The sequence below is a fragment of the Suncus etruscus genome, chromosome X (assembly GCF_024139225.1).
Source record: "Suncus etruscus isolate mSunEtr1 chromosome X, mSunEtr1.pri.cur, whole genome shotgun sequence".
In the NCBI taxonomy this organism is placed as follows: domain Eukaryota; kingdom Metazoa; phylum Chordata; class Mammalia; order Eulipotyphla; family Soricidae; genus Suncus; species Suncus etruscus.
In genome coordinates this window covers 83,870,491-83,886,945 of record NC_064868.1, presented here as the reverse complement: position 1 = coordinate 83,886,945, position 16,455 = coordinate 83,870,491, and positions in this window count along the sequence as shown.

Genomic DNA, 16,455 nt, shown 5'->3' with positions numbered 1-16,455 from the left:
CTGCTAAAATGTTTTGTGGAATGTTCTTTCTATTCCTAGTTTGGCATTGTTTTTTATTGTCAATGGGTGCGGGATATTTGCAAAACATTTTCTGCATCAGTTGATATGACAATTTTATTTTTATTATTTTTTTTTTTTTATTTTTTTTATTTTTTTTTAAGGTTTTTTTTTTTTTTTTTAATTTTTTTTTTTATTTAAACACCTTGATTACATACATGATTGTGTTTGGGTTTCAGTCATAAAAGGAACACCACCCATCACCAGTGCAACATTCCCATCACCCAAGTCCCAAATCACCCTCCTCCCCACCCAACCCCCGCCTGTACCCTAAACAGGCTCTACATTTCCCTCATACATTCTCAATATTAGGACAGTTCAAAATGTAGTTATTTCTCTAACTAAACTCATCACTCTTTGTGGTGAGCTTCCTGAGGTGAGCTGGAACTTCCAGCTCTTTTCTCTTTTGTGTCTGAAAATTATTATTACAAGGGTGTCTTTCATTTTTCTTAAAACCCATAGATGAGTGAGACCATTCTGCGTTTTTCTCTCTCTCTCTGACTTATTTCACTCAGCATAATAGATTCCATGTACATCCATGTATAGGAAAATTTCATGACTTCATCTCTCCTGACAGCTGCATAATATTCCATTGTGTATATGTACCACAGTTTCTTTAGCCATTCATCTGTTGAAGGGCATCTTGGTTGTTTCCAGAGTCTTGCTATGGTAAATAGAGCTGCAATGAATATAGGTGTAAGGAAGGGGTTTTTGTATTGTATTTTTGTGTTCCTAGGGTATATTCCTAGGAGTGGTATAGCTGGATCGTATGGGAGCTCGATTTCCAGTTTTTGGAGGAATCTCCATATCGCTTTCCATAAAGGTTGAACTAGACAGCATTCCCACCAGCAGTGGATAAGAGTTCCTTTCTCTCCACATCCCCGCCAACACTGTTTATTCTCATTCTTTGTGATGTGTGCCATTCTCTGGGGTGTGAGGTGGTATCTCATCGTTGTTTTGATTTGCATCTCCCTGATGATTAGTGATGTGGAACATTTTTTCATGTGTCTTTTGGCCATGCGTATTTCTTCTTTGTCAAAGTGTCTGTTCATTTCTTCTCCCCATTTTTTGATGGGGTTAGATGTTTTTTTCTTGTAAAGTTCTGTCAGTGCCTTGTATATTTTGGAGATTAGCCCCTTATCTGATGGGTATTGGGTGAATAGTTTCTCCCACTCAGTGGGTGGCTCTTGTATCCTGGGCACTATTTCCTTTGAGGTGCAGAAGCTTCTCAGCTTAATATATTCCCATCTGTTAATCTCTGCTTTCACTTGCTTGGAGAGTGCAGTTTCCTCCTTGAAGATGCCTGTAATGTCCTGTAGTGTTTTGCCTATGTGCTGTTCTATATATCTTATGGTTTTGGGGCTGATATCGAGGTCTTTAATCCATTTGGATTTTACCTTTGTACATGATGTTAGCTGGGGGTCTAAGTTTAATTTTTTGCAAGTGGCTATCCAATTGTGCCAACACCACTTGTTGAAGAGGCTTTCCCTGCTCCATTTAGGATTTCCTGCTCCTTTATCAAAAATTAGATGGTTGTATCTCTGGGGAACATTTTCTGAGTATTCAAGCCTATTCCACTGATCTGAGGACCTATCCTTATTCCAATACCATGCTGTTTTGATAACTGTTGCTTTGTAGTACAGTTTAAAGTTGGGAAAAGTAATTCCTCCCATATTCTTTTTCCCAATGATTGCTTTAGCTATTCGAGGGTGTTTATTGTTCCAAATGAATTTCAAAAGTGTCTGATCCACTTCTTTGAAGAATGTCATGGGTATCTTTAGAGGGATGGCATTAAATCTGTATAATGCCTTGGGGAGTATTGACATTTTGATGATGTTAATCCTGCCAATCCATGAGCAGGGTATGTGTTTCCATTTCCGTGTGTCCTCTCTTATTTCTTGGAGCAGAGTTTTATAGTTTTCTTTGTATAGGTCCTTCACATATTTAGTCAAGTTGATTCCAAGATATTTGAGTTTGTGTGGTACTATTGTGAATGGGGTTGTTTTCTTGATGTCCATTTCTTCTTTATTACTGTTGGTGTATAGAAAGGCCATTGATTTTTGTGTGTTAATTTTGTAGCCTGCCACCTTGCTATATGAGTCTATTGTTTCTAGAAGCTTTTTGATAGAGTCTTTAGGGTTTTCTAAGTAGAGTATCATGTCATCTGCAAACAGTGAGAGCTTGACTTCTTCCTTTCCTATCTGGATTCCCTTGATATCCTTTTCTTGCCTAATCGCTATAGCAAGTACTTCCAGTGCTATGTTGAATAGGAGTGGTGAGAGAGGACAGCCTTGTCTTGTGCCAGAATTTAGAGGGAAGGCTTTCAGTTTTTCTCCATTGAGGATAATATTTGCCACTGGCTTGTGGTAGATGGCCTTCACTATATTGAGAAAGGTTCCCTCCATTCCCATCTTGCTGAGAGTTTTGATCAAGAATGGGTGTTGGACCTTATCAAATGCTTTCTCTGCATCTATTGATATGATCATGTGGTTTTTATTTTTCTTGTTATTGATGTTGTGTATTATGTTGATAGATTTACGGATGTTAAACCAGCCTTGCATTCCTGGGATGAAACCTACTTGATCGTAGTGGATGATCTTCTTAATGAGGCATTGAATCCTATTTGCCAGGATTTTGTTGAGGATCTTTGCATCTGCATTCATCAGTGATATTGGTCTGTAATTTTCTTTTTTGGTAGCGTCTCTGTCTGGTTTAGGTATCAAGGTGATGTTGGCTTCATAAAAGCTATTTGGAAGTGTTTCTGTTTGTTCAATTTCATGAAAGAGTCTTGCCAAGATTGGCAGTAGTTCCTCTTGGAAAGTTTGATAGAATTCATTAGTGAATCCATCTGGACCTGGGCTTTTGTTTTTCGGCAGACATTTGATTACTGTTTTAATTTCATCAATGGTGATGGGGGTGTTTAGATATGCTACATCCTCTTCCTTCAACCGTGGAAGATTATAAGAGTCCAAGAATTTATCCATTTCTTCCAGGTTCTCATTTTTAGTGGCGTAGAGTTTTTCAAAGTAGTTTCTGATTACCCTTTGAATCTCTGTCATATCAGTAGTGATCTCTCCTTTTTCATTCCTGATACGAGTTATCAAGTTTCTCTCTCTCTCTTTCTTTGTTAGGTTTGCCAGTGGTCTATCAATCTTGTTTATTTTTTCAAAGAACCAACTTCTGCTTTCGTTGATCTTTCGGATTGTTTTTTGAGTTTCCACTTCGTTGATTTCTGCTCTCAGCTTTGTTATTTCCTTCTGTCTTCCTGTTCTTGGGTCCTTTTGTTGAGCATTTTCTAGTTCTATTAGCTGTGTCATTAAGCTACTCAGGTAAGCTCCTTCTTCCTTCCTGATGTGTGCTTGCAAAGCTATAAATTTTCCTCTCAGTACTGCTTTTGCTGTGTCCCATAAGTTCTGAGAGTTTGTGTCTTTATTGTTATTTGTTTCCAGGAACCTTTTTATTTCCTCCTTGATTTCATCTCGGACCCACTGGTTATTGAGCATGAGGCTGTTTAACTTCCAGGTGTTAAAGTGTTTCTTCTGAGTCCCTTTGGAGTTCACAAATAATTTCAGAGCCTTGTGGTCAGCGAAGGTAGTCTGCAAAATTTCTATCCTCTTGATCTTATGGAGGTATGTTTTATGTGCCAGCATGTAGTCTATCCTGGAGAATGTCCCATGTACATTGGAGAAGAATGTGTATCCAGGTTTCTGGGGATGGAGTGTCCTATATATATCCACTAGGCCTCTTTCTTCCATTTCTCTCCTCAGGTCTAGTATATTCTTGTTGGGTTTCAGTCTGGTTGACCTGTCCAGTGTTGACAAAGCCGTGTTTAGGTCCCCCACAATTATTGTGTTGTTGTTGATATTATTTTTCAGATTTGTCAGCAGTTGTATTAAATATTTTGCTGGCCCCTCATTCGGTGCATATATGTTTAGGAGAGTGAATTCTTCCTGCTCTACGTACCCCTTGATTAATATAAAATGTCCATCTTTGTCCCTTACAACCTTCCTGAGTATAAAGTTTGCATTATCTGATATTAGTATGGCCACTCCAGCTTTTTTATGGGTGTTGTTTGCTTGGATAACTTTTCTCCAGCCTTTTATTTTGAGTCTATGTTTGTTCTGACTATTCAGGTGCGTTTCTTGTAGGCAGCAGAAGGTTGGATTGAGTTTTTTGATCCATTTAGCCACTCTGTGTCTCTTAACTGGTGCATTTAGTCCATTGACGTTGAGAGAAAGAATTGTCCTGGGATTTAACGCCATCTTTATTTCAAAATTTGGTGTGTCTTTTGGGTAGTCTTGTCTTAGATTAGGTCTTTCAGTTTTTCTCTTAAGACTGGTTTTGTGTCTGTGAAGTTTCTGAGCTGTTTTTTGTCTGTGAAATCATGTATTCTTCCATCAAACCGGAAAGTGAGTTTTGCTGGGTATAGTATTCTGGGTGAAGCATTCATTTCATTCAGTCTTGTCACAATATCCCACCACTGCTTTCTGGCATTGAGCGTTTCTGGTGACAGGTCTGCTGTAAATCTCAGGGAAGCTTGCTTGAACATGATTTCCCCTTTTGATCTTGCTGTTTTCAGAATTCTGTCTCTATCTGTGGGATTTGTCATTGTGACTAGGATGTGTCTTGGGGTGGTTTTTCTGGGGTCTCTTTTGGTTGGTACTCTTCGGGCATGCAGGATTTGATCACATATATTCTTTAGCTCTGGAAGTTTCTCTTTAATGATGTTCTTGACCATTGATTCTTCCTGGAAATTTTCTTCCTGGGTCTCTGGGACTCCAATGATTCTTAAGTTGTTTCTGTTGATCTTATCATAGACTTCTATTTTCGTCTGTTCCCATTCTTTGACTAATTTTTCCATTGTCTGCTCATTTGCTTTAAGTTTTTTGTCCAATCTCTCCTGCTGTATGGAATTGTTATGTATCTCATCTTCCACAGCACCAAGTCTATTCTCAGCTTCTGATACCCTGTCCCAGAGCTTATCCATTTTGTCATTCACTTCGTTTACTGAGTTTTTCAGGCCTGTTAGTTGACATGTTATTTCAGTTTGGAGTTTTGTCATTTCTGCCTTCATATTTTCTTGGTTCTTATTAGTGTTCTGTTCAACTCGATCCATGGTTTCTTGGAGTCTGTTGAGCACCTTCCATATTGCTAGTCTAAAGTCCTTATCTGAGAGGTTGATTAGTTGTTCAGTCATTATCTGGTCCTCAGAATTGTCATCTTCATTCTCTATGTCTGATGCTGGCCTGCGCTGTTTCCCCATTGTCACATTTGTATTGTGGGTTTTTCTACGTGTTGTAGTGGTATTCATTGTCTATATGATGTAGGCAGCACACTCCTCTGGCTCCTCCCTTTCTGGATGGGCTGACTTGCCTCTAAGGGAGGGGAGTCCTCCGTGGATGAAGCCTCACACTGGGTCAAATCTTAGGCCCGAGCATGTAACAGAGAAGACAGTCCAGAGAGAAATGTTTGCTTCTGTGATATAGCGCCGTTCTTAGTGTGATTTTTCCTTCTTGTTGCAATGGAGTTCTTTCCTTAGAAAGAGTGCACGGCCGCGTAGCGAAGCGGAGCGGCCGTGCTCCTCTGAGCCTCTTTTTGCCCCACTCGCAAGAGTTTCACGCAAGAGGACAGTAGACAGACATAGACAGGTCACACTCACAGTCTTTCACAGCTGAGCCCCACTGGGCCGGTGTACTTTCGCGGATTTTCCCCGCCTGGTGTCACACACAGGGAGCCAGCTTTTGCAAAGGATAGCCGGTTTTTATGCTCTGAAGTCCCTCCCTGAAAATGGCGTCTGGGCGAGCGAGGTTTCTGGAGGCTCTTTTTGCCCCACTCGCAAGAGTTTCACGCAAGAGGACAGTAGACAGACATAGACAGGTCACACTCACAGTCTTTCTCAGCTGAGCCCCACTGGGCCGGTGTACTTTCGCGGATTTTCCCCGCCTGGTGTCACACACAGGGAGCCAGCTTTTGCAAAGGATAGCCGGTTTTTATGCTCTGAAGTCCCTCCCTGAAAATGGCGTCTGGGCGAGCGAGGTTTCTGGAGGCTCTTTTTGCCCCACTCGCAAGAGTTTCACGCAAGAGGACAGTAGACAGACATAGACAGGTCACACTCACAGTCTTTCACAGCTGAGCCCCACTGGGCCGGTGTACTTTCGCGGATTTTCCCCGCCTGGTGTCACACACAGGGAGCCAGCTTTTGCAAAGGATAGCCGGCTTTTATGCTCTGAAGTCCCTCCCTGAAAAATTTATTTTTATTATTTTGCTGCGAAGATGCATTACATTAATTGATTTGTATAGATTCAACCATCCTTACACCTCTGGGAAGAATCTCACTTGATCATGGTATTTAATCATGTTGTTATATTACTAGATTATGTTTGCTAAGATTTTGTTGAGAATCTTTGTACTGATGCTAGTAGAGACGTTTTTGGTTTTTGTCTTTTTGCTTTTTGGAGCCTCACTCGGTGATGCTCAGGGGTTACTCCTGGCTATGCTCAAAGAAATTGCTCCTGACTTAGGGGACCATATGGGATGCCAGGGGATTGAACCGCGGTCTGTCCTAGGTCAGTGTGTGCAAGGCAAACACCCTACAGCTTGTGCCACTGCTCTGGCCCCCAAGTAGTGGCTTTCTTTTAAGAATCAATACTACATTGGCTTCACATAAGTCATTAAGGGTAAAATTTTTCCTTAATATTTTGGAAATTTTTAGGCCCAAAGAGATAATACAGTGGTAGGGCGTTTGCCTTGCATATGGAAAACCAGGAGGGACCTGGTTTGATTCCTGGCATCCCACATGAGCCCCAACCTGCCAGAAGCTATATCTGAGTGCAGAGCCAGGAGGAACTCCTGAAAGCCACCGGTGTGGCCCAAAAACCAATCAATTAATTAATAAATAATGTTTAAAAAATATTTTGGAAAATATTGAAGTGTAAGCACACTAAGAATGAGTCTTCCTAAAGAAAAAACATATATGACCAATATGCATATAGAAAATGTTCTCAATTATTTATCATCAGAGAATTATAAATAAAGGATAATGTAAATTTTAAGTATTTTTTTGACTTTTCCCAAAAATTAAGAATTAATTCTTGGTTTTGGCTTCACTTTGGGGGTTTGTCTCACCAATATAACAAAAACATACTAAAGGTAGGAAAAGTCTGTCTCACTTTCAGTTGGGTACTTGTACCATAGAGAGTTTCTAGAACATGGTAATTACTAAATATATTTCAAATTAACTTTTCAGAATCTTGACATGCAATAAATAATATTGGAAATTTTAAAATTCTATTTGGGTTGTTTTACTGGTAAATTGACAATTTAAGGGAATTTGTAGATTACCTAAAATATTCTTTTATTAAGACAAGTATTGACAGCAGCAAATAATCAGTTACTTGTATATGCTCTTCAAGATATATAGGATAGAGTAATTCCTTTAGGTTTTAAAAATCTGAGATTTAATGGTTAAATAAGGTACTTCTTAAGTCAGCTCATTTTTTAATTGTAGAGGCCAGTTTGTATTCCTAATGTAGGAAAATACGTGGTTTGTAGTTAAAGTGTTGTATTTCAAGATATAAAATATATTTTATATCATAAAATAAAATAATAAAAATATAACAAAAATTGTAATGTACTCTTATTCAGCAACATCTTTGTTTTTGCAATCCACAGAAGCATTTTGGTGTCTATCCAATGAAATAAAGAAAAAAAATCACCTAAAATATGTCTACTAAGTATCTCATATCAGGCACTATTCTAGCTCCTTTTGATCTATTATCTCATTTTCTATGGCAAAGCTGCTGGTACATTAGTAAAAACCAACCAACCAAACAAAAACCTAGAAAACTGTGGTACAAAAGTTACAAGAAAGACTGGACACCTAGTAAAGGCATGGGCCTCTCTTGCCTGACTTAAACTTGAAACTTGATCCAGGAGTACTGCTGTAGTGTGCCTGTAAACATCTTTCTCAAAAAAATAAAACGAAGATTAAATTAGGTGCCAAAAATTTATAGAAATTAAGTACTTCGTTGGCGTTTAAGTCTAGGCCTAAATTCTTTCCCAATGCATATATATATATATATATATAGGCACATATATATTAATTTTTGGTGAAGAAGAGAACACCTGGCTATGCTCATTTCTTTGTTTTGTTTTGTTTTTTGTTTTGTTTTGATTTTTGGATCACACCCGGAAATGGTCAGGGGTTACACCTGGCTCCACGCTCAGAAATCGCTCCTGCTGGCTCGGGGGACCATATGGGATGCTGGGATTCGAACTACCGTTCTTCTGCATACAAGGCAAATGCCTTACCTCCATGCTATCTCTCTGGCCCCAATGCTCATTTCTTATTACTGGTTCTGCACTCAGTGATCACTCCTGGTGGGGCACTAGGAACAACATTAGGTACAAGGAATTGAACACATTTCAGCTGAATGTAAGATTTATTTGCAAGATGCATGTGCTCGGGCCCTCCTCTTACAATATTTTTTCTCACTAAGCATATCATCTGACAATTATGCTCCTAATGTGTTAAATAATGTTTCCTACTAGCCATATTAATAGTCCCATGGTAAAAGTTTACCAGGTTATTAGGAAAAATAGGAGTTACTTTTGGATAACTTGGCATATGTATGTGAATCAATTCACTGTTATTCAGAAAAAGTCTTTGTTTTGCCACAGTGATACTTTGAAAAATAATGTTCTGCCAATCCAAGTACATTTGATCTGTTAGAACTTCTGGAATGACTTTCTCTTATGCCTAAACATAAATTTTGTTTGGAAAACACTTGTAAGTGTAGAGATAGCTTCAATATAAATTATGCCATGTAGAATGTTCAGATAAGATTGATAGTGGCTGGATTTGGGATTAATGTCATATTTCTTTCTGCAGAAGTGCTTTGGTAAGTTTAGTTATGGCCTCATTTGAAGTCTTCTTAATCAGTTGGGAATTTAATTAAGTTCTGGGCAGCCGTTAAGCATACCATATTCGTAGGCCAATATTTCCTAATAACCAAAGCAAATTTGTCACATATACATTCATAGATGTAAATCATAGTCAACAGAAAGTTTGAGAGTGTAGAAACTTGGAGTAAAGTAATATTTAAAGGAACTTCAAACTACTGCAAAAATCAGAAATGCATATTTATTTTTACGTTTTTAAAAGTATTATTTAAATATGTAAATTTGGTTATGAAAGGTTATTTTAAAATTCATATGTAACTCATCAATTAATTTTTGAACACCATTAAATGTTCTCTATTTTCATTTTTTAGAGAAATAGACCAAACACGTTTAAAATTTATATTAGAAAATAAGCCAACCCCTTGATAGCTAAAACAATACATGGGAAAAAGAAGATGGCAGGAAACAATTTCTCCAAATTCAAACTGTACTATAAAGTGGTAGTAATTACAATCATATGGTACTGGAATAGAGACAGACTTAAATATCCTGAGGCAGACTTATAAAGAAGAAAAAAAATCAAAAAATGGAGGGAGGAAATGAATAGACACTTCTCTGAGAAAGACCAACATATGGCCAACAGACACATGAAAAAAATGTTTATCATCACTTATCCTTAGGGAAAACCAAATCAAGACAATAATGAGATATACACCGGTGAGAATGGTACATATCAAAAATACTAGGAACAATCTCTGTTTTCTGGGATGTGGTGAGAAAGGAACTCTTATCCACTGCTGGTGGGAATGCTGTCTGCTCCAAAACCTATAGAAAACAGTATGGAGGGTTCTCACTATATTCAAAATTGAACTACCATATGAATCAGCAATCCCCTTTTGTGGTATCTATCACCAGAACAGAAAAACATCCATCCAAAAATATGTATGCATTGCAGCACTCAGTTCAATAAGAATTTGAATCAATCTGTCCAACAACAAATGAGTAGATCATGAAGATGTGGTACACATACACAATAAATATTACATAACTCTAAGGAATGATGCATTCACGCAATTTGCAGCAACATATGGATGGAACTGGAAGATATTACATTAAATGAAGTAAACCAGAAGAAGAATAAATACAGAATGATATAACTTATATGTGGTATTTAGAATAACTGCATGAAGAAACAGAGTGGTCTAAATGGAAATTGTCTCAAACACTGCAGGCCCCAGAATTTAGCTAGTAGACGGGAAGAAACTGAGTAAAGAAGGAGAAACACAAAAGCCATATTCTCTTTTATACTTCACAGAGACTTGTAGCAATGAATACAGCTGTTTTAGATTGACCAGGTGTTCAGTCAACTGATATTTAGAAATGTCTATAATAATATTCAATTTTTAGGATAGAAGAAAATATGTTTTTATTATCTTTTAAATATCTTTATTTAAACACCTTGATTACAAATACCGTATTTGCTGGCATATAAAATGACTGGGCATGTAAGGCGACTCCCTAATTTTGCAGTTAAAGCATAGGTTTAGGCCTATATTCGCTGTATCAGACAGAACGTTCCTGTGCTACAACTGTATGTACCACAGTGAGCCAATCACAACAAGCAAAGGTTCAAAGGTTATACTGTTATAGACTTCCTCTCTGACGCGGGCCAATCTGAGCAGGCTTTTTACAGTGTAGATTCAGGTCCAGAACATTGTCTAATTTGCATGCATAAAAAGCCTGCTTGGATTGGCTGCGTTAGAGAGGCGGTCCGAGCAGCCTTGCAGTGATTGGTGCAGGATCGAGTTGGAAAATTCGTTTTGTGCCAATATTCAGACAATTTTCACTTAGCGGCATATTGAAACATTTTTCAGGCTATACTTTTATAAAACGACCCCCGATCGGTTAACTTTTTTTTGGTTTCAAAAGTCATCTTATACGCTGGCAAATACGGTATGATTGTAGTTGGGTTTCAGTCATGTAAAGAACACCCTCATCACCAGTGCAACATTCCTATTACCAGTGCGGCAAATCTTCCTCCTCCCCACCCCACCCTAGCCTGTACTCTAGACAGGCTTTCTACTTCCCTCATTCATTCACTTTGTTCTGATAGTTCTCAATGTAGTTATTTCTCTAACTGCACTCATCAGTCTGTGATGAGCTTCATGTAGTGAGGTAGACCTTCCAGCCCTCCTCTCTTTTGTCTCTGAGAATTATTGCAAAAAACTTTTATATTTCTTAAAACCCATAGATGAGGGAAACTAATCTTCTTCTCCCTCTCCCTCTATCTTATTTCACTCAGCATAATAGATTCCATATACATCCATATATAGGAAAATTTCATGATTTAATCTCTCCTGATGGATGCATAATATTCCATGTGTATATGTACCACAGTTTCTTCAGCCATTCATCTCTTGAAGGGCATCTCGGTAGCTTCCAGAATCTGGCTATTGTAAATAGCGCTGCAATGAATATAGGTGTGAGGAAGGGACTTTTGTATTGTATTTTTTTGTGTTCCTAGGATAAATCCCTAGGAGTGGTATAGCTGGATCGTCTGTGAGCTTATAATAATATTCTAATTCTTTTATCCACAGAAACAGGTGCAGAATGCATTTGGAAGCCAGGGACTCCCCTTACAGTGCTTACTATGAGAAAATTTTAGTGTCTTAATTTTAATATGTCTATAATGACTCTTTAATATTTTTGTTCACAGTAGATCCTGGAGATATAGGTTGGTAGCCCAAGTTTTGCCTTGTATTATATTAGACTCCAAATACAGTGCTCATTATAATATTTTGACAAATATTCTAATTTATTCATGTTTCTGCTTGATTATGCCTGCTAACATGATTTAATATTTGTCCACAAATACCAATGGAATAGTCAACTGCATACCATAGACTCTTACTACAGTGCTCATTCATTGAGTAATTTTTAGCAATTTATTTTCAATTCGTTATTCTATTATATCATAATGCCCATTTTTTTTTCAGTTTTCTTTCAGGAAAGGAACCTGAATGCTCAAAATGTATTAGACAATACTCCAGGGTATAGACTCATTTACAGTGCTCACTACCACATTGCTTAGTATTCTAGACTTGAAAATTATGATTATTTTAAGATTGCTCTATGCACAATCTAAACCAGGAAACCCTTTTTCAGCAAAGTTTACTCTCACCAATTATGACCTGCCTAGGAACTGAAAAACCTTTTCATCTCATATACCAGCTTCATATTTTTTAAGCAATCTGACACATTCCACCTTGGTCAGTTTTCAACTGCAACCTATGGATCAATCCTCAATATCTGTCTATGTGTGCATATGAGAGTGTGTGTAGAGGACACCTATATGTATATATCTGTCTCTTGTCTCTCTGTATTGTACATAATGCCTATGTTGTATATAGTCCTTCCCGCTGTTATATATAACCCTTTGATTTTCCCTTTTCTGCTTACTACTTTACAATTCCTTTTCTATCTTTTCACCCTCTCATCCCTTATTTATTATTCCTCCCTATTTAACCCCTTTACCCTCAATTCTTAACTCTTCTAGAACTGGAACATACCTTCGACCCAAACAAGCTGCCATCCTGCTCCCAAAGTGAAAGGACAGCCTCCCAGCCTGCATTGACTTGGCACAGGAAGAAGCTGCCGCCACTGCTGCTGGTGATTTGCTCTCTGCGGCCTCTTTTCTTCCACCTCCCTTCCTTGTGGACTATTGTTCGCTACCATATTTGTCTTTTGAGAGACCTTCGGCTAGAGAACATTACCTAATTCCTGACTGCTGAGAGCCCTTTTTCGAACTCCAGAAGACAACATTGGAGGTTGAAACTGTGTAATGGATTTTATCCCACCCAAGTCTATTTCAAAATACTTAAAGGGAATATGTATATTTACTTTTTATATTTATTTAAATTAATTTTCTTTTTTTTTTTATTGATTTCAGCTTTTATTCTCTATCTTCCCTGACTCAAGGACACTGCCATTTCACAACTCACTTTGTTTTTTTGTTTTATTTTTTTAATTTTTTTTTTATTTAAACACCTTGATTACATACATGATTGTGTTTGGGTTTCAGTCATAAAAGGAACACCACCCATCACCAGTGCAACATTCCCATCACCCAAGTCCCAAATCTCCCTCCTCCCCACCCAACCCCCGCCTGTACCCTAAACAGGCTCTACATTTCCCTCATACATTCTCAATATTAGGACAGTTCAAAATGTAGTTATTTCTCTAACTAAACTCATCACTCTTTGTGGTGAGCTTCCTGAGGTGAGCTGGAACTTCCAGCTCTTTTCTCTTTTGTGTCTGAAAATTATTATTACAAGGGTGTCTTTCATTTTTCTTAAAACCCATAGATGAGTGAGACCATTCTGCGTTTTTCTCTCTCTCTCTGACTTATTTCACTCAGCATAATAGATTCCATGTACATCCATGTATAGGAAAATTTCATGACTTCATCTCTCCTGACAGCTGCATAATATTCCATTGTGTATATGTACCACAGTTTCTTTAGCCATTCGTCTGTTGAAGGGCATCTTGGTTGTTTCCAGAGTCTTGCTATGGTAAATAGAGCTGCAATGAATATAGGTGTAAGGAAGGGGTTTTTGTATTGTATTTTTGTGTTCCTAGGGTATATTCCTAGGAGTGGTATAGCTGGATCGTATGGGAGCTCGATTTCCAGTTTTTGGAGGAATCTCCATATCACTTTCCATAAAGGTTGAACTAGACAGCATTCCCACCAGCAGTGGATAAGAGTTCCTTTCTCTCCACATCCCCGCCAACACTATTTATTCTCATTCTTTGTGATGTGTGCCATTCTCTGGGGTGTGAGGTGGTATCTCATCGTTGTTTTGATTTGCATCTCCCTGATGATTAGTGATGTGGAACATTTTTTCATGTGTCTTTTGGCCATGCGTATTTCTTCTTTGTCAAAGTGTCTGTTCATTTCTTCTCCCCATTTTTTGATGGGGTTAGATGTTTTTTTCTTGTAAAGTTCTGTCAGTGCCTTGTATATTTTGGAGATTAGCCCCTTATCTGATGGGTATTGGGTGAATAGTTTCTCCCACTCAGTGGGTGGCTCTTGTATCCTGGGCACTATTTCCTTTGAGGTGCAGAAGCTTCTCAGCTTAATATATTCCCATCTGTTAATCTCTGCTTTCACTTGCTTGGAGAGTGCAGTTTCCTCCTTGAAGATGCCTGTAATGTCCTGGAGTGTTTTGCCTATGTGCTGTTCTATATATCTTATGGTTTTGGGGCTGATATCGAGGTCTTTAATCCATTTGGATTTTACCTTTGTACATGATGTTAGCTGGGGGTCTAAGTTTAATTTTTTGCAAGTGGCTATCCAATTGTGCCAACACCACTTGTTGAAGAGGCTTTCCCTGCTCCATTTAGGATTTCCTGCTCCTTTATCAAAAATTAGATGGTTGTATCTCTGGGGAACATTTTCTGAGTATTCAAGCCTATTCCACTGATCTGAGGACCTATCCTTATTCCAATACCATGCTGTTTTGATAACTGTTGCTTTGTAGTACAGTTTAAAGTTGGGAAAAGTAATTCCTCCCATATTCTTTTTCCCAATGATTGCTTTAGCTATTCGAGGGTGTTTATTGTTCCAAATGAATTTCAAAAGTGTCTGATCCACTTCTTTGAAGAATGTCATGGGTATCTTTAGAGGGATGGCATTAAATCTGTATAATGCCTTGGGGAGTATTGACATTTTGATGATGTTAATCCTGCCAATCCATGAGCAGGGTATGTGTTTCCATTTCCGTGTGTCCTCTCTTATTTCTTGGAGCAGAGTTTTATAGTTTTCTTTGTATAGGTCCTTCACATATTTAGTCAAGTTGATTCCAAGATATTTGAGTTTGTGTGGTACTATTGTGAATGGGGTTGTTTTCTTAATGTCCATTTCATCCTTATTACTATTGGTATATAGAAAGGCCATTGATTTTTGTGTGTTAATTTTGTAGCCTGCCACCTTGCTATATGAGTCTATTGTTTCTAGAAGCTTTTTGATAGAGTCTTTAGGGTTTTCTAAGTAGAGTATCATGTCATCTGCAAACAGTGAGAGCTTGACTTCTTCCTTTCCTATCTGGATTCCCTTGATATCCTTTTCTTGCCTAATCGCTATAGCAAGTACTTCCAGTGCTATGTTGAATAGGAGTGGTGAGAGAGGACAGCCTTGTCTTGTGCCAGAATTTAGAGGGAAGGCTTTCAGTTTTTCTCCATTCAGGATAATATTTGCCACTGGCTTGTGGTAGATGGCCTTCACTATATTGAGAAAGGTTCCCTCCATTCCCATCTTGCTGAGAGTTTTGATCAAGAATGGGTGTTGGACCTTATCAAATGCTTTCTCTGCATCTATTGATATGATCATGTGGTTTTTATTTTTCTTGTTATTGATGTTGTGTATTATGTTGATAGATTTACGGATGTTAAACCAGCCTTGCATTCCTGGGATGAAACCTACTTGATCGTAGTGGATGATCTTCTTAATGAGGCATTGAATCCTATTTGCCAGGATTTTGTTGAGGATCTTTGCATCTGCATTCATCAGTGATATTGGTCTGTAATTTTCTTTTTTGGTAGCGTCTCTGTCTGGTTTAGGTATCAAGGTGATGTTGGCTTCATAAAAGCTATTTGGAAGTGTTTCTGTTTGTTCAATTTCATGAAAGAGTCTTGCCAAGATTGGCAGTAGTTCCTCTTGGAAAGTTTGATAGAATTCATTAGTGAATCCATCTGGACCTGGGCTTTTGTTTTTCGGCAGACATTTGATTACTGTTTTAATTTCATCAATGGTGATGGGGGTGTTTAGATATGCTACATCCTCTTCCTTCAACCGTGGAAGATTATAAGAGTCCAAGAATTTATCCATTTCTTCCAGGTTCTCATTTTTAGTGGCGTAGAGTTTTTCAAAGTAGTTTCTGATTACCCTTTGAATCTCTGTCATATCAGTAGTGATCTCTCCTTTTTCATTCCTGATACGAGTTATCAAGTTTCTCTCTCTCTCTTTCTTTGTTAGGTTTGCCAGTGGTCTATCAATCTTGTTTATTTTTTCAAAGAACCAACTTCTGCTTTCGTTGATCTTTCGGATTGTTTTTTGAGTTTCCACTTCGTTGATTTCTGCTCTCAGCTTTGTTATTTCCTTCTGTCTTCCTATTCTTGGGTCCTTTTGTTGAGCATTTTCTAGTTCTATTAGCTGTGTCATTAAGCTACTCAGGTAAGCTCCTTCTTCCTTCCTGATGTGTGCTTGCAAAGCTATAAATTTTCCTCTCAGTACAGCTTTTGCTGTGTCCCATAGGTTCTGAGAGTTTGTGTCTTTATTGTCATTTGTTTCCAGGAACCTTTTTATTTCCTCCTTGATTTCATCTCAGACCCACTGGTTATTGAGCATGAGGCTGTTTAACTTCCAGGTGTTAAAGTGTTTCTTCTGAGTCCCTTTGGAGTTCACAAATAATTTCAGAGCCTTGTGGTCAGCGAAGGTAG